This window comes from Microcebus murinus, chromosome 1 (assembly GCF_040939455.1).
Source record: "Microcebus murinus isolate Inina chromosome 1, M.murinus_Inina_mat1.0, whole genome shotgun sequence".
Classification (NCBI taxonomy): domain Eukaryota; kingdom Metazoa; phylum Chordata; class Mammalia; order Primates; family Cheirogaleidae; genus Microcebus; species Microcebus murinus.
The window spans coordinates 40682034-40704087 of NC_134104.1; positions in this window are offsets into that span (position 1 = coordinate 40682034).

Here is a 22054-nt window from a genome sequence, read left to right on the forward strand (position 1 = left end):
GCCTCTGCCACTGAATCTTTGACTCTGTTAATGGTGCCATAAATATATTCTCATAGTCTTTCAACTTTTGATACTTTCTTGATATTGAAGTCCTAGACAGAAGTCCAACTACATGTGACTGGTCTCGTTTTTGCAACATGCTCTAGCTGCTGGGGAGTGTAGAAAGCAGGAAAGGAGAAAGAATACCTACCTGTCCTTTTTGGCTGTCTTAAATAAATCTTAATCTCTCTCTCTCTCTCTCTCATTCTCTCTCTCTCTCTCTCTCTCTCTCTCTCTCTCTCACACACACACACACACATATCCTTTTCTCTCTCTTTATTCTTTCTTCTTCCTTTCCATCTCACCTGCATTACTAAGTCCAGTGCACTTTCTCAACTGTGGAAATCGATTATTTTTAATGTTGTTGAATTGGTAGTACCTCGATTCCCCTTTCTAGATTTTTACAGTGGCTTATAATGTGGAAAACATCAACCAAAGATTGGCAGTTTCCTTTTTTGCTATCTTTTCCTTTTGCTTTATCATTCCTTTGAAGCAATGAAAAAATCCAATAAAATAGTCACAGGTAATGAAGTATGAAAGGGTGTGAAAAGAAGCAGAAAATGATAACATTGGTTAATAGTCCCTGTCACAGATAATTTACAAATAAGAAAACAGAACTTCAAAGAGGATAATTGATGTGCTACAACAGGATAAGTGATGTGCTTAAAGTCACTCTAATGAATGTAAGTGGTGAATTCGGAACACAATTTCAAATTTTTTGACTATAATATTAGAAATTTTCTAGTATTTCATGCTTCTCCTCAGTGGTTTACAAAGTGAGTAAATTTTGAGTTGACACTTGAAGTGATGCAATGATAACATATTTGTTGGTACTGTCAAGATATTAGTTCTTCACAACTTGATTGATACATTGAATACAATCCCAATCAAGTCTCAGCAAATTATTGTGTAGATGTTGGCAAACTAATTCTAAAGTTCACATGGAAAGGCAAAAGACCCAGAATGGTCAACTCAATATTTAAGGAAAAGAACAAAGTTGGAGAGCTGACACTACTTGAATTGAAGACTTACTATAAAACTACAATAATCAAGACAGAATGGTTGATGAAAGTATAGACAAAGAGATCAATGGAGCAGAACAGAGAGCCCATACATGGACTCACACAAATAGAGTCAATTGATCTTTGACAAAGGAGCAAGAGAGTTTTTTTGCTTCATATAATGGAGCAAAAATAGTTTTTTGAACAAATGGTGCTGGAATAAGTAGACATTCACATGCCAAAATAAAATAAAATAATCCAAACAAGGGCTTTATATATTTTACAATAATTAATTCAAAATGGGTTATAACCCTAAATGATAAACTTCCTAGAGGATAACACAGGAGAAAATCTAGGTGACCTTGGGTGAAATGAGGACTTTTTAGATACAACAGCAAAAGCACCATCCAGAAAGAACAAATTGATAAGTTGGACTTCATTAAAATTAAAAACTGTCCTGAGAAAGTTACTTTTAAGGGAATAGGAAGATAGACCACAGATTGGGAAAAAAATCTTTGCAAAACACATATCTGTTAAGGGTACTGGTGTTGAAAATATACAAAGAACTCTTAAAACTCAACAATAAGAAAACAAATAGCCCAATTAAAAATGAACAAGAGATCTGAACAGATACTTCATCAAGGAAGATATATAGTTGGCAAACAATTACATGAAAAGATGCTCAACATCATATGTCATTAGGCAATTGCAAATTAAAGCTATAATGAGATACCACTATACATCTATTACAATGACCAAAATTCAAATCACTGACAATACCAAATGCTGGTGTGGGTGTGGAGCAGCAGGAACATTCATTCACTCCTGGTGGGAAAGTGAAATCGTACAGCCACTTTAGAAAACATTTTGATGGTTTCTTAATAAGCTAAACATACTGTTAACATATGATTCAGCAATCATGCTTCTTCGTATTTACTGAAATGAGTTGAAAACTTTTGTATATGCAAATACTTCTATCAAGTGTTTATAGTAGATTTATTCATAATTTCTAAAACTTGGAAGCAACTGAAATATCCTTTAATAGATAAATTGATAAACAAACTGTGCTGCATCCATACAATGGATAATTATTTAACAATAAAAAGAAATGAGCTATCAAGTTAGACAAGATATGAAGGAACCTTAAATGCATATTGGTAATCAGATGAAGCAAATCTGAAAAGACTCCATACTGTATTACTTCAATTATATGACATCCTGGAAAAGGAAAATCTATGGAGACAGTTTAAAAATCAGTGATTGCCAAGATGGAGGGAGGGATGAATAGGTGGAACACAGGGGATATTTAGGGCAGTGAAATTATTCTGTCTGAAACTGCAATTGTGTATATATGTCATTATACAATTGTCAAAACCCATAGAACATACAACACAAGAGTGAAACAATGTAAAACTATGGACATTAGTTAAGAATAATGTATTGGCTCAACAGTTGTAACTAAACAAGATATTAATAATGGGGGAAACTGTACATGAGTGTAGAGGGAGTATATGAGAACTCTCTCTGCTTCCCACCCAGTTTTTCTATAATCCTAACATTATTCTTAAAATATAGGATTTATTAAAAAATATATGTGCTGATAGAAAAAAGAGCAAGAGCATGTTGAGACAGTAAAGCATATGGAAGTTCATATGCAAGGTACACTAAGGTGACTGTTCTGGGTGAAATACGAGGCTGTGTTGGAGCCGAGTAAAGGGCAAGTTCTGAAAGCGGAGCTAGACTTAGCAGCCATATACTAAGGCTAAAGGATCTTTGAGCAGATGAGTGAAATATTGCAGCTAGATTTTACAAAGATGCATTTTAGAATAAGCTTAGAGGTTTCTGGAGCATGCAGAAATTTCATACCTTAAGATAACAAACCAGCAACTTAAGAGGGCCTGGACCAGACAATAGCAATACCCAACAAGAACCGATCTCTATCAAGATCTCCTGTGGAAATGCACTTTACATGTGGTGACTAGACTCATATTTTCTTGCTTTTCATGTCCACTGTTGTCTTTTCCTAAGTTTACAGATTTGCTTCAACTATCTTCATCCACAAGGAGGACATTGCCTTACCTTTTTTGTTCTTATCCAGGCTATTGTCTTAACTCCTTAATTTTATTGCACATACTCATTAAAAGAGTACTAACTCTTGCTATATTCATATTTGCATAGACCATTTTCATTTTAGCATGATGTTTTTTTTCCCTTAATACTCCTTCTAAATTATTATTTTTTTATTTTCAGCTGTTTTTGCAGGGTATTCTTCAGATCACTTCTTCAGATCACTTGTTAGTGTTAGCATTTCCTAGAGTGGTTTCTATCTTTTCAGTGGAAACACAGCTCTGAACTCAGCCTTCTTTTCTTCATAATATATACATCCTCTGTAAACAACCTCATTTAATATTCAGGATTATAACTGTTTAATACACATTGAGATCTTCCACCTCACATTCTCTATCCCAGATGCCACTTCTCAACTCTAGAGACGTATTTCCATTTCTACTTTCAATTTCTACATTGAACGCAAACTCAAAATGTCTACAAGCAAACATTTTTATTCCTCATAAATCTTCTAGAATGTACCACTATACAATATATACATGCAATGGAATTCAACCTCTCCTGCTGGGGTCCTCCTTTATGTCTTTTGTGAGGAGGTTGTAGTGAAGCAGGTTTTGAGGCCAACCTGCACTGAGTTATGAGGGGAGACGGGTAAAATGCTTCTTCTGCTTCTCTATGTGTTCATCTTCAGATTTTGTGCTTCAGTGTGTTGTTGCAGGTCTTTCACTGAACTCCAGACCTCTCTCAGAGCTATTTTTCTAGTGGGTTCTTGTTAAATTATTGTTTTCATTGGTGTGCAAGAGATGGAACCTCCTAATCCACCATCTTGCTGGCGTCCACAGAATTATCTCATTGTGGTTTTGATTTGTATTTCCCTGACAATTAGTAATGTTGAGCACCTTTTTGTGTACCTGTTGACCATTTGTATGTCTTTGGAGAAATGCTTCTTCTAGTTCTTATACTGTTTTTAATGGGTTACTAGTTTTTATTTTTAAATATTGAGTTGTAAAAGTTTCTTATATATTTGGACATTAACCCCTTATCAGATGTAGTTTGAAAATATTTTCTTTCATTCTACAGGTCGTCTTTTCACTCTGTTGATTATTTCCTTTGCTGTGCAGAGGCTTTTTAGTTCAACATGGCCCACTTATTTATTTTTGTTTTTATTCCCTGTACTTTTGGTGTCATATCCATGAAATCATTGCCAAAAGCAATGTCATCAAGTTTTCCCTGTATGTGTTCTTCTAGGAGTTCTACAGCTTCAGGTTTTATGTTTAAGTCTTTAATCCATTTGGAGTTGATTTTTATGTATGGTGTAAGATAAAGGTCCATTTTCAGTAGTACTGAAGTTAAACATATATATGCTCTGTGACCCAGTAGTTCCACTACTAAATGCAGTGAGATGACAAAAGTTTTGTATACTAAACAGATATGTTTATACCTGCCTTTTCATAGTCATCCCAAGCTGGAAGCTATCCAAATGTCCATTCAACATAAAATAGATTTAAAAAGTTGTTATATTCATACAATGGAATATTATTTAGTGATAAATAGGAATAAATTTCAGCCATACTTAACAGCATAATGGTGAGTGAAAGGAGGTAGTTGCATAATAGTACATACCTAATGATTTGAGTTAAATCAAATACAAATACAGGCAAAAGTATTTATCATGTTAGAAGTCAGGATACTGATTAGTCTCAAATGAATATTAATAGTGACCAAAATAGGAACTTCTTGCATGCTACTTATATAGTATTTCTCAATCTGTGTGCTCCACAGATCCTTATCTTCAATTTATAAAAAATCATTAAATTACACAATTAAGATTTTTGTACTTTTGGTGTGTATATTGTGTTTCATAAAAAGTTTACTTTAAAAATAGTTAGCTCTAGATTGAGTTTCTGATTGTGACATGATTTATGAGGAGATTACTTATAGGCCAGGTTGCTGTGAGTGAGGCTGATACCATGGCACTTTAATCCAGGAGACAGAGACTCTGTCCTACCCCGCCCCCCAAAATAAATAAATTAATTAATAATATGAGTCTAGTTAGAAGCTTCAAGTCAAATTTTCAACTTTAAGGTACCCAGCATTTGCATGGCAAGAATAGAAAATGGCAACAAAAATTCACAGAAAAAGAATAGAGGAAAATTAGAGAATAATTCTGCATAAATTGAAGGAGTAATAATTTACCATAAGAATATAGCCAATTGTTCAATCATAGCAGGAAAAATATAAAGGGGGAAAAGCAGTAATAATGGCGAAGCATACAAAGAATCATTGGTCACTTTGGAGAAATGCCAATGATTTAGCTATAATTTAAATCAGAATGTCAAGATTTAATGATAAATTAGGAAGAATGGAGGCAGAAATCGTTGCATGAATCTTGAATAGTATCATTGAGAAATATGAGGAAAAATGATAACTTTGCAAAGAACACTTACAAAATTTTTTATCACAAAAATCATGAGTGGATAACTAAAATGTTCACAATGAAATATTACTCAATCCTAAGAAACGACAGTGAGCTAGCGCTGTTTATGCTATCCTGGATTAAGTTTAAGCCCATAATACAAAGCAAGATGACACATGATCTGGAAAATGGGCTACACATCTACTCGCCATCAAATTGGTACTGATTAACTAAAACTACAGTGCTCAGAAAATGGTAATGTTCAACAGGGATTAAGGGGAGGAGACCCACATCTTAAGGAAGTGGCGAGCATTGTGGAGGGAAAGGAATTACCTCTATTCCTTTTTAGGGAAAGATAAAGATATACATTGTAACCAAAAGAAAATTACACTTGCTGAAAATATCAACTAATCATCTGTCTTCAACTTCATTTCTTTCAGAGACATTGCTATCAGAAACTCTAAAATAGAGACGTGTATAAATCACTTTTCTTCCCTATATGATCCTGTCATAAGTTATATATTTTAGATATATCCATGAATATATGTAGTTCTTGCAGTACACACATGGTGGTTGGAGAGTGTAGATATTACATAAAATGCCAAAAAAATCCATTTTAATTACTGCTTAAATTATGAACCCATGTAAGCATTTTCAAAATAGACAAAATAAAAGCTGAAGTATGTAATTAACTATGAATTGAGTTATCAATGCTCAGACAGCATAACTGATTCAATGAAACATGACTCCATGCACTTCACATTTGTGAGTTTATTATCTTTATTACAAACTAATTAGCTTTGCAATGTCATAGTATAACCTAAGGGGCTTGTTTGCTTTCGGTAGTTCTGAATATAATGGAGGTCAAAAACTTGTCTCTTCTGGTAAATAGTCCTCGCTCACAAAGTACACTAATATATTATTAATATATAAAGTAAGATCACAATACAGGACAAGCTTGAGTACTTTAAAATATGTAAGGTGAAAATGTTGAAAGGAGGTTTTATAAATATAGATTATTTCTTAAGATATAACTGATATGAGTTGATATCCTAAGTCATGTGCCTATATATAGAGTAAGTGTGTACCTAGAAAACTCAAACTGAAACATTCCTATCCCCATTCCAGTCCTATTACCAGAGGAGGGTGGCCTTTCTCTTGGAATTAATTGCCCATCTGAAAAGTATTTCAATTACAGCATAGTGCCATATGGTAGTTAATTAGCATCATCTTGCCTGGGTTGAAATCGCAGTTCCACTACTATCTCATTGTGTGACTTAGGCAAGTTTCTTAATATCTCTATGGCATAGTTTCTTCAACAATAAAATGGAATATAGTAATAGACTTGGTGAGAATTAAATGATATAATGAATGTAAGAGCACTTAGGACAGAGTCTAGAACACAGTAAGTACTAAGTATTAGCTCTTATTTACGGTTCAAAATAAGTCTTTGGGTATTTAAAGGGAGGTCTGAGTTTGGAGTTAAGGGCTGGAGAGATATATGTTGTTTTTCATGATAAAATACAAGCATTATGTCTTCCTTTGTTGTTATTGTTACTAGAACAGACAGAAAAGAGAGAGAAGTAATGACAAAAGAAGGGAGAGACAGTGAGATAGAGTAAGGAAACTAGAATTCAAGGGTATAAAATATATGAGATATCTTTTTATTTTATTAAATTATATTTTAAAGAAAAAGATTATTTAAAAAAATCTCTTTGGTATAAAATCTTAAACAAAAAGAGAAAATGGTATGATAAATCCCTCATATACCCACCTCTCTGCCTTAACAATTATCAACATATGGTCTACCATGTTTTCTTTGTGTACTCTGCTCCTTCCTCCTCCTTGTTGGATTATTTTAAGCCAAATTCCAGCATCATGTCACTTCATCTATAAATACTTCATCATAAATCTCTAAAATACAAAGCCTCTTGATATACACAATAAGCACAATTTTATTAACACAACTACAACAAAGTATAGTTTCTTGGAACCATCAAATATTTAGTTAATGTTCCAATTTCTAAAACAGCATGGATATTTTACATTTGATTTAAAATGATTATTCTCTTAAAATGTATATCACATTTCCATTTAGTTGTTAAGTAATATTAGTTACATACAAAGTTTGCTTTGTTTGTTTGTGTGTGTGTGTGTGCATATTTATTTGTGTGTGTTGGATGTCTAAGGGAAAAGGGCTAGTCTAGGTTAAAAAGATATGAAGTGGAAAGTGCAATGCATCAGGAAATGGCAATAGCTGCGGGTCATACTGAATGAATATTTCAAAAGAAGGAGTTCAAATCCACAGGTGAATGATTCATTCATTTAACAATTATATATTGAGCACTTTCTATTTATCAAGCATATATGTAACCTTGGGAATCCTTAAAAATTTGAGGAAAGCATAAGACTTACTAAAGTAACTAGAATAGGGTTTAAAAATTATACCAATCTTAATGGACAAATTCCTTAGCTGACATTTGGTTTGCAAATGTATTTTAAAAAATAATGTTAAGCATGAGTTCCAGTTCATCTTCCTTTACAGTGTTTCGCTCAAACAGTATGTTTAATGAAGGAAAAACCAAATTTTAAAACATGAGTTATTAAAATTATGTACCAATTTTTTTTTTATATAATGCATTTAACTTGACTACTCTGTAATAAAAACATAGCCACATTTGGCCATAGAAAATTTAACAAATTTAACATAAATTGAACATTCCTAATTTGAAAATCCAAAATCAAAAATTCTCCTAAATCTGATGCTTTTTGAATACCGTAATGACACCACAAATGGAAAATTCTCCACTTGACCTTACATGACAGGTCATAGTCAAAACACAGTTAAAACTTTGTTTTATGGACAAAATTATTAAAAATGGTATTTAAAATTAACTTCAGGCTATGTGTATAAGGTATATATGAAATATAAATATATTTTATCCCCAAGCATTTCAGATAAGGAATACTCAATCTGCAGTAATAAGGTTTATTATTCCCAACCTCAAATCTTTTTATTTAGTAACATAATATAATAAGTATGCATTTTGGAGTCACATAGACTTAAATTTAAATTTTACTGCACTACTTACTAATTTTAACACATTGAGATAAATTTCTTTAAGTTTTATCTTCATCTTGTTTTAGAAATGAGACTAATTATGCTAATTTTGCCATACGAAAGTGTGGAATAAATATATGAGGATATTTAGCACAGTGACTAGCTTATAGGTAATTGTCAAATAACATGAACCATTTTTTGCAAGAGAAGATTATCATTATTTCTGAGCATGACTACCATGCTTATAAGCAGTATTCATTTTATTCAAAATAAAATTCATTTATTTTACAACTTAATTAATATGACAAATAAATATGGCTTATTTCAGAAAACATAAAGGTTTACAAATGAACTTAAAATTGTTAAGTTATTCAGTTGTTAACTGAAAAGTTTAAGTTGATTCATTTGTTTATATGAATCCATGTAAAAGTAAAAAATGTTAGTGTATGTGGGGCAGCATGTAAACAAATGTATAGTTGCTAAAGTATGACATATATATGAATCCTTCATTATTTGTATTGGTTTGGTTATATTTCATCTCCCATATTCAGTTCTGGGCTCCATATATTAAGAAACTATAAATTATGTCACATTTCTTCAAAGAAGGACAGTAAAAATGGCTAAAGAAACTTGAGATGCTTCTTTAAAAGGAGAGAAGAAAGCTGGTAAATTTATATATTATATTATATATAAGACAAATTAGAATAATGTAACACTGTAATGATGATCCATAAATTGCCCCTAATACCAATATAAAACTTTAAAGAAAAACATCTGTTAATGTTTACACAATATAAAAGAACATTGACTTCAAGAAAAGAAATTGTGTGTGTGAGAGGAGGAAAAATGCAGAGTTTTTGTATATGATTGATGTCAGATTGTTATCAGCTTTAAAAAGATGGTTATCCTTACAAGATATTTTATGCAATCCTCAAGGTAATCACTAAGACAAAACATGTAATGATATATAAAAGAGTGAGAAGAAAGGATTCAAAGCAAATCCTTATAAAATTATCAAATAACAAAGCAGTAAAAGAAAAAAAAGAGGAACAAAACCACTATAAAACAGACAGAAAATAATGAGTAAAATGGCAACAGTTAGTCCTCACTCATCAATAATTATTTTAAGTGTAAATGGATTAAGATCCCTAATCAAAAGACATGGAATGGCTAAATGGATAAAATAATAAGGCCTAGTGATCTGCTGTCTAAAATAGACATACTTTAAATTTACACTCATAGCTGAAATTGAGGAGACTAAAATAGATAATTCATGCAAGTGGAGACCAAAAGAAAACAGGTTGGATATACCTATATTAGACAAAATAGACTTTAAATAAAAAACTATTACTCAAGAGAAAGGATGTTGTTACATGATAATAAAAGGGTCAATTCAGAGGGATAATATATCAAATATAAGTATAAACACACCCGACATCAGAGTGCCTAAGTATATAAAGAAAATATTGACATATTTCAAATCACAAATTGAAAACAATACAGTAATAGTAGGAGACTTCAATACCCCAAATTCAATAATGAATAGAATCTTCAAACAGAAAATCAGTAATAAAAAGAGCTGGCTTGAATAATACTATAGAATAAATGGATTTAATTGATATATACAGAACTTTCCATGTGACAGCAGAAAAACACATTCTCCCCAAGAGCACATAGAACTATTTCTGGGATGGATCACAAGTTGGGACACAAAAAAGACTTAACAAATTTAAGAATACAGAAATCTTTCCAAGTATCTTTTCTGTCCCCAAAGGAGTGACACTGGCCATCAATAACTGTAAATTAGAAAAACTATTAGAACTGATAAGCAATTTCAGTAAAGTTGTAGGATACAAAATCAACATACAAAACTCAATGATATTTCTATACATAAACAACAAACTATCTAAAAAGAAAATTAAGAAAACAATTCCAATTACAATACCAAAAAGATAAAACACTTAGAAATAAACTTAACCAAAGATGTGAATGACTTATACACTGAAAATTATAAAACATTAATGAAAGAAATTAAACAATACACAGTTATAGAAAAGACATACCACTTTTATGTAATCAAAGAGACTTAATTTTATTAAAATATCTATGCTGCCCATAAAAATTTATAGATTCAATGTTATCCCTATCAAAATCCTAATTGTATATTTACAGAAATAAATAAAATAGTCCTAAAATTCATATGACACTACAAAAAGACCCAATACAACCAGAGGAATTTTGAGCAAGATGAATAAAGCTGAAGGCATCACACCTAGTGATTTGAAAATATATTATGAACTATGGTAATCAAAACAGCATGGCACTGGCATAAAGACTGATATAAAGGCCAATGAAACAGAGTGGAGAGCCCAGATATAAATACACACATACAAAGTCAAATAATTTTAGATAAAGTTGCCAAGAATACACAATGAAGAAAGGATATACTTTTCAGAAAACAGTGCTGGGAAACTTAGATATCCACATGCAGAAGAAAATAAATAGAACCTTATGTCACTCCATAAAAAAAATTCAACTAACTCAAAATAGATTAAAAAATTAAACATATTTGGGTTTTCAGTTCTGTTCCATTGGTCTACGTCTCTGTTCTTGTACCAGTGCCATGCTGTTTAGTTCCTATAGCCTTGTAGTATAGCTTGAGGTCTAGTAAATTGATGCCCTACAATTTGTTCTTTTTGCTTAGGATTGCTTTTGCTATATGGGGTCTTCTCTATTTCCATATAAAGCATAGAATTATTTGTTCTAGACCTGAAGAAAATGATGTTGGCATTTTAACAGGGATTGCATTGAATCTGTAGATCACTTTGGGTAGTATAGACATTTTAACAATGTTGATTCTGCTGCCCCATGAGCATGGTATAGCTTTCTACCTGTTTACATCCTCTGCTATTTCCTTCCTCAGTGTTTCATAGTTCTCCCTGTGGAGGTCTTTCACCTTCTTAGCTAAATATAATCTTATGCATTTTATTTTATTTGTTGCTATTGTGAACGGTATTGAATCTTTGATATGGTTCTCAGTTTGACTATTGTTGGCATATAGGAATGCTATTGATTTCTGTACATTGATTTTGTAACCTGAGACTTTGCTGAATTTGTTTATCAATTTCAGTAGTCTCATGGCAGAATCTTTGGGGTTTTCTAGATGTAAGATCATATCATCAGCAAAGAACAATAGTTTGACCTCTTCTGTCCTCATCTGGATGCCCTTGATTTCCTTCTCTTGTCTGATTGCTTTGGCTAGGACTTCTAGTGCTATGTTGGATAGAAGCAGTGATAAAGGGTAACCTTGTCTGGTTCTAGTTCTAAGCAGGAATGATTTCAATTTTTCCCCATTCACTATGATGTTGGCTGTGGGTTTGTCATATATAGCTTGTATCATTTTAGGTAAGTCCTGTCTATGCCTATTTTGTTAAGAGTTCTTATCATAAAAGGATGCTGAATTTTGTTGAATGCTTTTTCTGTGTCTACTGAGAGGATCATATGGTCTTTGTTTTTACCACTATTTATGTTGTGAATTACATTTATACATTTGTGTATGTTGAACCATCCTTGCATCTCTAGGATGAAGCCTGCTTGTTCATGATGGATTATTTTTTGGATAAGCACCTGAATTTGGTTTGCTAAGATTTTGTTGAAAATTTTTGCATCTACATTCATAAGGGATATTGGTCTGTAGTTTTCTTTTTTTGTTATTGTAGCCTTTTCTGGTTTGGGTATCCAGGTGACATTGGCTTTATAAAACGTGTTGGAGAGGATTCCTTCCTTCGTGATGTTGTGGAATAATTTCTGCAGAATAGGCACCAGTCCTTCTTTGTAGGTATGGTAAAATTCTGGTGTAAAACCATCTGGTCCAGGACTTTTCTTAGGAGGGTTTTTTACTGCTTCTTCAAGTGGTCTGTGTTTCCCTGATTGAGCCTAGGGAGGATATGTGTTTCTAAGAATTTGCCATTTCCTCCATGTTTTTAAGTTTATGTGCATAGGTGTTCTTATATTATTCATAGATGATATTTTGTATTTCTGTAATTTCTCCTTTTTCATTCCTGATTCAGCTTATTAGAGTCCTTTCTTTTCTGCTTTTTATTAATCTAGCAAGAAGCATGTCAATATTGTTTATTTTTTCAAAGAACCAACTTTTTGTTTTCTTAATCTTCTGTATATTTTTTGTTATAAACTTCATTTAGTTCTGCTATAATCTTTGTTATTTCTTTTCTTCTGCTTTAATTTGGGGTTGGTTTGTTCATCCTTTCCAGTTCTTTGAGATGATTCATTAGATTGTTGATTTGTGATCTGTTTTTTGGATATAGGAATTTATGGATACAAAAAGACATTCTATAAAAAAGACATTTGCACTCAAATGTTTATAGCAGCAGAATTCACAATTACAAAAATGTGGAAACAATCCAATGCTCATAAATACATGAGTGGATTAATTTGTATACCATGGAGTACTACTCAATTACAAAAAAAAAATGGTGAACTAGCATGCCTGGATGTAGCTGGAGCCCATTCTAAGTGAAGTATCACAAGAATGGAAAAACAAGCACCACATGTACTCACCATCAAATTGATACTAATTGATCAACACTTTTGTGCACATATGTTAGTAACATTCATTGGGTTTCAGGTAGGTTGGCAGGGGGAAAAGGGACTGGTTATATTCACATTTAATGGATGTAGTATGCACTCTTTGGAGGATGGGTATGCTTGTGGCTCAGACTCAGGTGGGGCAAAGGCAATATATATAACCTAAACATTTGCGTTCCTGAAATATTCTGAAATAAATAAAAGAAACACAAATGTAGAAAAATGACTTTAAAGCTTTCAGTGCAGGAAAGAGAAAGGGTAGAAATTGAGCACAAAATGAAATTTGAAAAGTGTGTATGTAATTAGTGGTTTTTTTTTTTTTTTCAAGATTCAATCTTGTTTAGGCTCCAATAGAAAGGAAGTTGAATGAAAGGAAAGAAGGAATACATGATGTGGAGGATGTAGAGGTTTGTGTGGATATTGAAAAAGGACTGTCCCTAGAAAAAAGTACAAAGCCAACATGAATACAAAATGTAAGATAATTCGTAGATATGGTAGTGAGCAATAGAAAATGCCATTTTTGATAATTTAAACTTTCTCTATGGAGTAGAAGGTAAGTTCATCCTTTGAAAATGAAGGTAGGTGTTTGGCAAGTAGAAAGATGGGGAGAAAGAGGAAGAGACCTGAGACATGGGATCACCTGGTCTTGTTTTCTACCATCCCTTGAAATCTAGTAGAAAAATATTCAGTTGATAAATTCAGGCAAAAGAAATCAGTGTTTATTACTAAATAATACGGCTCCCAAATTAAAATGCAGAACCTTAGTGAGTTAAAGTGTACTTGTAGTTAAATTCCTTTGCCCACAATAGAGTTTATAAGGTGACAGTATTTAAGCAAGAGAAAGAGGAGAGGCTATTACAATACAATGGTATTAAACTCAAGATGCAGGAGTTTTTAATATGAGGATGAAGTAGTGATCTGGAAGCAGTACTATAGAGAATAAGGAAACTAATACCACTTTCTTTTCCTAAGTGTATGAGGAATCCAAGAAAAATCATCTTCAAATTGAAAGGTGTATTGGTCAAGATCCTCCAGAGAAACAGAACCAATTGTGTGTGTTGTGTAGCAAAGAGATTTTTTGATAAGGAATCAGCTAATATAATTATGGAGGCTGAGAAGTTCCAAGATCCACAAGTGGCAAGCTAGAGACCTGTGAAACTAATGGTATAGTTCCAGTCTGAGTGCAGACCAATGTACCAGCTCAACAGTCAGTTAGTGAAAGCCAATTCTCCCTTACTTAGCCTTTTGTGTGTATGTTTGTGTGTGTGTGTGTATGTGTGTGTGTGTGTATGTGTGTGTGTGTGTGGACCTCCAGTGAATTAGATGAGGCTCACTCACATTGGGGGTGGCAATCTGATTTACTTAGCGTACTACTTGAAATATTAATCCCAAGAAATACCCTCACAGATACACCCAAAATAATATTTACCCAAACCCAAACATCTGGACACCTTGTGGGCCAGTCAAGTTGACACAAAATTAACTAACACTAACAGTAGCTGAAGAAGATAGGTCCTTAAAGGAAAGTTAATATTTCATCAAGACAGGTAGGTTAATAAAGTTTGCAATGAAGACATTGAGAATGTAGAGAAACTTTTGTTTTATTTTCATAATTTTTAAAATGTGAAAATGTTGTTCTCTGGAAAATATAAACTAACTGATAGCTGGGCTTGAGAAATTAAAGGAGTTTCAATACCTATGGTTAGGATGAAACACTACAATGGAGAAGATAGCAGCTTGGTTTTAAGATAGAATTAGAGATCAACACGTTAATACAAAAGTGTCCGAAAAAAATACCAACAAAAAGAGGGAGAAGATACTGCCAGAAAGAATTTTTTAAAAATTTGTAAGAACGTCTTTGTCACTCTCAGTGACTATGAGAACAGGGAACTCTATAACAGACATGACTTTTCTACATCCATACAGGATTGAGATTCAAACTAAATTAAGATTTATCAGTTTTACTTGGTTGAGTAAATTCCCCATTGAGTAAATATTGAGTAAAATTGAGTAAATATTGTCTTTAAGTTAAAACCATTCCTTCTTAGATACCACAAGTACCTGGAACAAACAAAATTTCTAAGTAGATCTCTAAGTAGAAGTTGGTTTCACTTTTTTAAAGACATAATCATTCTTTTTTGCACATAGACCTCTGGAAGAAGTTTGTTTAGTCCCATATCAAAGAAACTTTGATCCTACTTTTTTTGAGATAAATTTTATTACTTTCTTGACATAAAATTTATCATGAAATTTTTTCCTCTGCTCTAGAAAAGTCAACTGTGATTTTTTAGAATAAGCATTTGTAGAGCACTGGGTGACAACAGGGCATTATGCCAGTTATCATGTCAAATGTTTAGCTGTTTAAAATACTGTTCTTGCCTTTGAGAAGCTAAGGCAACTTATTGGATAGATGAAGAATTTAAATTTATATGATTGACAGTGTCATGCACTAAGTATCATTTGATTGTTATTAATATAAACTAAGATTTACAAGAATAAAGTATATTCTGAAAGAAAACATGAAAAGATTAAAGTTTTAATAGGTGAAAATGGTATAGGAATTTCTTTCAGCTACTGTAACTAATTATAATATAACACATCTCATGGTTTAAAATAATACACATTCATTATCTTATAGTTCTAGAGGTGAGAGTCCAAAATGGGTCTCACTGGGCTAAAATCACTTTGTCAGCAAAACTGTATCCCTTTGGAGACTCTTCAGTTAATCTATTATCCCCTGTCTTTTCCAACTTCTAGAGGCTGTGCACAATCCTTGGCTAATGGCACCCTTTTGTCTTCAAAGCTGATACCAATCCTTCTGTTTCTCTTTTTCACATTTAAAGAATCCATGTGATTACATTGGCTCCACTGGATAATCCGGGATAATTTCATTGTTTTAAAGCCAGCCAATTAACAATCTTAATTTTATCTGCAACCCCAGTTCACTGTGCTATGTATTATAGCACATACACAGGTTCCAGGAATTAGGACATGGACATCTTTGGGTGGGGCTTTAATATGCCTACCACAAATGACAAATAAAAATTATTAAGATTGGAAAAAGGTTATCTCTGAGGAAATGTATGTGTTTGCATTGAATGAAGTATAAGATTTTGAGATAGTGTTGAGATTGGAAAAGTAGATTTGGATTTGGGAATTTATTTATAGGCAGTTGAAATGGCACTGAAATTGTTAGAAGAGGACAGTGTCACAATCATAGATCACCTTTAGGTTGATTAACTAGGAATGCCCCACAATTTAGAGGAGAAAATCTAGAGGGGAAAGCCACTGCCTGAGTTGCTCGTCACTATGGCCCCAGGCTCAAAGATAGTGCTGACATTCTGATACTATCTTTTGGTAGTCTGCTCTGCTTACCTTAGAAAAATGCAGCTAGGATTAGAAAGGTTTTACATATATATGTATGTACAATTTATGACTCTCGTCAAGTTATTTATATTCTCCAAAGCTTGATTTTTACATTAGTGAAATACAGATAAAATAATAACTACCTTGTAGGGTTGCTGTGAGGCATCTAAGAGGTTTTATAGTCAAACATATGCACAGCAACTGCCACATGGGAATCACTCAATAAATGCTAACTGATTTAGTTAATTTATGCATAAGTCTAGTCATCTTCCCATTGTTATTTTGAAAAGAACACATGGATCAACTTTTTCTGGCTTAGATTTGTCATTTGATTTAACAGCTCACTATAAGATCACTTTCAGCCTGTCCCAATATGACAATTTACATGTTCTCATCATACTTCTTATCCCAATTATAATTCTCACATTAGAGAGCATGAAAGCCATCTTCAAAGGCTGAAAAATAAAGATTATGGGGCTATAATTGGCAGAATTCTAAGATGAACCCTAGTAATTTCTACCTCCTTATATCCACACAGTGGAGTAAATCCCTCTCCTTGAATGCAGATGGAGTATGTGAATTAATTCTAACCCACAGAATATAGCAAAGGTGATGAATGTCACTCTCTCAATTACATTTTTCTTAGTTTTCTATTGCCACATAACAAATCACCCCAAAATGATAGGCTTATAACAACACATTTGTTATCTCACAGTCTATAGGTTGGAAGTCTAGGCAGGCTCAACTGAGTCCCCTACTTAGAACTTTACAAGGTCAAAATCAGAGTCAGCCCAGCTAGGGTATTATTTGGAGGCTCTGGGAAAGAATCCATTTGCAAGCTTCATTTTGGCCGTTGACAGAATTCAGTTCCTTGCGGTTGTTGGGCTGAGGTCCCTGTTTCACTGCTGGCATCAGCCAGAGCCTACTCTTTGCTCTTTGAGGCTGACCTTATTCCTCCTCCTGGCCTGATACATCTCAAAACCACCAATGGCACATTGGAGTCCCTTCTTGTGCTTCCAATCTCTCTTACTTCCTCTTCTCAGAGGGAAAAAGTCATGTTTCTTTAATTTAGACATCTCCAGCTCCAATAACCTCGATCAAAGATTAGATGCTCAAAAATATTGGTTGAACTTATTGAACAAAACCTGTGAGGTCTATAAGGGCAAGAACAACATTCTTAACTCTTTAATTTACTTAACAAATATTTCTGAGTCTCTCGTACAACAGGCACTGGTCTACTGGCTACAGGTAGAGATAATGAACAAAGTCCCTGCCCTCATGGAGCTTATATCCTAGAAATCGGAGAAAACACACTGATGACTGTACTATGCAGTACATGAAATTGTAAAAACATACTGTGGAGAAAATAAATAAGAGAGGGGGAAGATCCTAACCGATCTCCTTAACCTTAAGCCAGGTTAAGGAGAAGGTGTTGTTTTAGGCAGTGTGGTTAAAGAAGGCCTTATGGAGTGATTTTGAGGTCTGAAACCAAAGTGGCATTCAGTCATATGAAGGCTTGGGGAAAACTCAGGCAGAAAGAACTCAGAGCCTTGAGGCAGAGGTAGCCCCAGGAGACCAGTGTGGCTGGAGCAGAATGGGCAGGGAAAGATGAGGAGGACACAGGGAAGGGTAAGACATGCTGGAGCACTGAGCACCTCATAGGCCCGTATACTTCTACTGTAAGTGAAATGGACAGGCATTGCAGAAATCTGGGGAGAGCAATGCCATGATCAAATTTACATCTCAAGGGATTGTTGTGTTATGTTGAGAATAGAAAGAAGGAGGCAAGATGGGAAGCAGGCAGACGGGTTAAGAGACTCTCCCATTGTTCAAGGCAAAAGATTATATTGGCCTGGTCCAGAGCAGTAGAGGTAAGGTTGGTAAGAAATGGATATATTTTATATAAAAAAATACCAGGATTAACTAATAGATTATATGTGGAATATGATTATAGATTGGAATAGATTATATTTTGGAATATCAAACAGAGAAAACATTGTTTTAAATAGACTCTAAGTGATTTAGATCAGGTCCACATAGATAATCTCCTTATCTTGAGGTCAACTGTCATACAAAATAATAATCATGAAAGTGACAGTGCAACATATTTACAGGTGCAAGGATTGAATTAGAGTATGGAATCTTGACAGCCAGTTTTAGAATTCTAGCTCTAAATTCTAAATTTATGATTTCTACTTCATCTGAGCAGACTGGTGAAAGAGATTCTCCTACTGTCCTGAAAGAAGCGAAGAGCCATGTTATGTCTATGGAGAGGGCCCATGGCAGAGGACTGTAGGCAGCCTCCAGGAATCGAGACCAGCCTCCAGTCACAGCCAATAATAACCTGGGACCCTCAGTCCTACCACCAGAATTGCAAGAATTCAGATTCTTGTAGTTCTACATGAGTTTGGAAGAAGACAGAGCTGATACCTTCATTTCAGCCTTGTGAGACTGAGCAGTGGATCCAGCTACTCTGTGCCCCTAGGCCTGACCTAGAGAAACTATGGGAAAACAAATTTGTTTTGTTGGCCCCATCTCAATTGTGGTAATTTGTTGCTCAGCAATAGAAAATGAATGCACGAGACTTGCCTTTACAGATTCTGATTCAGCAAGTCTGTGGTCAGTATCAGAAGTCTGGAGTTAATGAATAACACAGGTCAATTTGATGCAGATAGTCTCTTGACTAATTTGAAAATCTTAAATTTATTTCTGACAATTTCCATCTTTCATTAGGATGTAGGGCAAGTACGTCATTGTAATTTTGTGCCTGGGAGAACTGCATGGAGTCAGAGTTTTCATTCCTTCATTTCCTTCAGGAAAACATTACTCAATGAAAGTAGCTTAAAATCTGTAATAACCTGAGAAAGACCTCAGAGCAGGAGAATCTACAAAATCCATGGCACTCGAGACATAAAACAGCTTGTTCCTTCCAAAGATTGGGTAATTCAATCATCTTCCAGAAGGCCACCAGCAGGAGAATGATAGAAATGACATATTTGCTGTTCATGGAAGAAAAAAAATGTAATTGGAAGGAAATAAGACAAGATGTTCACAGATAAAGGAGGAAATATCTGCTGGTTTAAAAAATTGTGTGCTAGTTTACTCATCTGCCAACAATAAATCTCTATTTTCATCTTAACAATTGAAGCTTGGTTAGAATTAAATGTGAAAAGTTTTTGTATTCAGTAGGACGGTTTTTTTTTTTTTTTTTAAGCCTAGAGATAGATCTATAAAGAATAAAGGTTAGTCACTTTAGCAGAACAAGGAGCTGTTTATCACTTCACAAACCTAATAACTGATTTCCTAAGAAACAGTACTGAGCATTGGGGCTGCAATTATAACTCTAGCACATACATTCTAGCATTTAGGAACAAATTCGATTTTGTGATTAGCAAGCAAACTGCCTAGCCTGTGCTTATTGGACTATATATTTTTGAAGTGGCTTTGGTGCTTTGGTCTGTAAAGTCTTTTACAGGCTATATTAATCACAATTTCTTACCCAAAATATACTTTGACATTAGTAAGGAATCAGGATAGGTAATTCTGCATTTAGTGCAATGCTGAGTGCCATGTTGATATTCAATTTGTTAAATCATTGCATTTTGGAGTAAGGAAGATCAACTGCCAAATTTAAATGTTCCTCTAAATATGTATAGGAGAAATTTCCTACTTGTCAGTAATATCACTTGAAATTAGGACCTAATATTTAACCATGTTTTTAAAAAAATTAAAATTTCATAGTTGATAAAAGGCAGAGAAAAAAACTTAGAAGGGGCTTGATTGAGAAATAACATTTTACTAAAAATAACTTAAAAATTAATTAAAATAGACTTGTATTATTTGTAATGTGCAATTAAATGGCATTTTAGAATCTGCCAAACAAGATCCTAAAAGCCTTTCTTGTGACATAAGAAACTGCCTCTGCCCCAGGGGTTGGCAAACCAAAGCTTGTGAGTTGATCAGGATGCAGCCGGTTTTTGTAGCCAGCAAACTAAGAGTGCATTTTACATTTTAAAAAATATTGAAATAGAACATGCAAAAGAAGTATTATGTGTCCTACAAAGACTAAATTCTGACCCCATATAGATAAATGGTTTGCTGACCTCTGCTTTAGAAATAGGTAGGGTAATTTGCTGAGAACTACAGGGCTGAGATAAAATTTATAATGATCCCTCTTTACTAAGACTTCTCTTGAAGCTTCCAAAACAAAAGGCCACAAACTAGGTAGCTTAACCAGAAATTTATTTTCTCACAGTTTTAGAGGCTAAAATTCCAAAAATAAGATGTCAGCTGGGTTGGTTTCTGAGGGCTGTGAGGGAAGGATCTGTTCCAAGGCCCTCCTTGGCTTGTAGGTGGCCATCTGCTTCCTATGTCTCTTCATTTCATCTTCCCTCTGTATGTGTCTCTGTGTCCACGTTTTCCCTTTTATAAGGACACAGTCATCTTGGTTTAGGGCCTACCCTAATGATCTTATTTTAACTTGATTATCTCTGTAAAGACCCTGTCTCCAAATAATGTCACATTCTGAAGTACTGAGGGTTAGGACTCCAAAATATAAATTTTGGAGAGATATAATTCAACCTAAAATAGAATTCTCCAATATCCTCCATATGACTCAATGGAAATATTCATTTGAGATATATCTAAATAGATTGCATGACTTATCCAAGGTCATATGGCTAATAACCGCAGAATTAAATAGAAATCCATTTTTTTTTCTTTACATCAAGTATACTTTCTGTTCCCCTCAGTTGCCCTGAAGAATAAAATAATAACCATAGCACACATTACTCATTCAGTTATCCAGTGCTACAGATATGCGTATTATGTGTCTACTATATACTATGCATATTTTTATAAGTAAAATATTTATCCCTGTCTATGTGGGGAGATAAAATGTTTGTGCAGATATTCATAATAGAAGTTGAAAAGTGATGATGACCACTATAAAATATCAGTAATTCAAAGAAGAAGAGAAGAGATTTTACTTTCCTTAATAGGCATGTTTTTAATTCAAGTGGCCTGTATCCCACAATTGTGTCACCTCAAGATTCTGTTAAGACGGAAATGATCTTTCTTTCCACTCTGGAACTAGAATATCAAAAGCACTACCAGTGAGGTGCCATCTTTTTGGCTTATCATTTTTTGATAATACCTGACAGGATTTTTTAAATTGGGATCTTGTAAAAATAACAGATAGAAAAGGAAAACAATAACTAAATCAGAAGCTCATGCAACAAAATAAAATCAATGTACACTGTGAAACTTGGGTATTAATTCCTATTCCTTCCTTATAATTAGGGAAGTTCTTAGTCACCTGTAGCCCAATTCAAATAACCTTTTTAGTTTTTTATTTTGTTTCATTTCTGTTTAGTTTAGCTTTTTTGATTGCTGCTGTGGTTATTGTTGTTCTGACTTTGCAGTTCTGAGTCACTGAGGTCTCTTTTTCTTCCATACTCGTAATTTATGCTTGAACCTGTTGATGGTCATTTTCTTTTA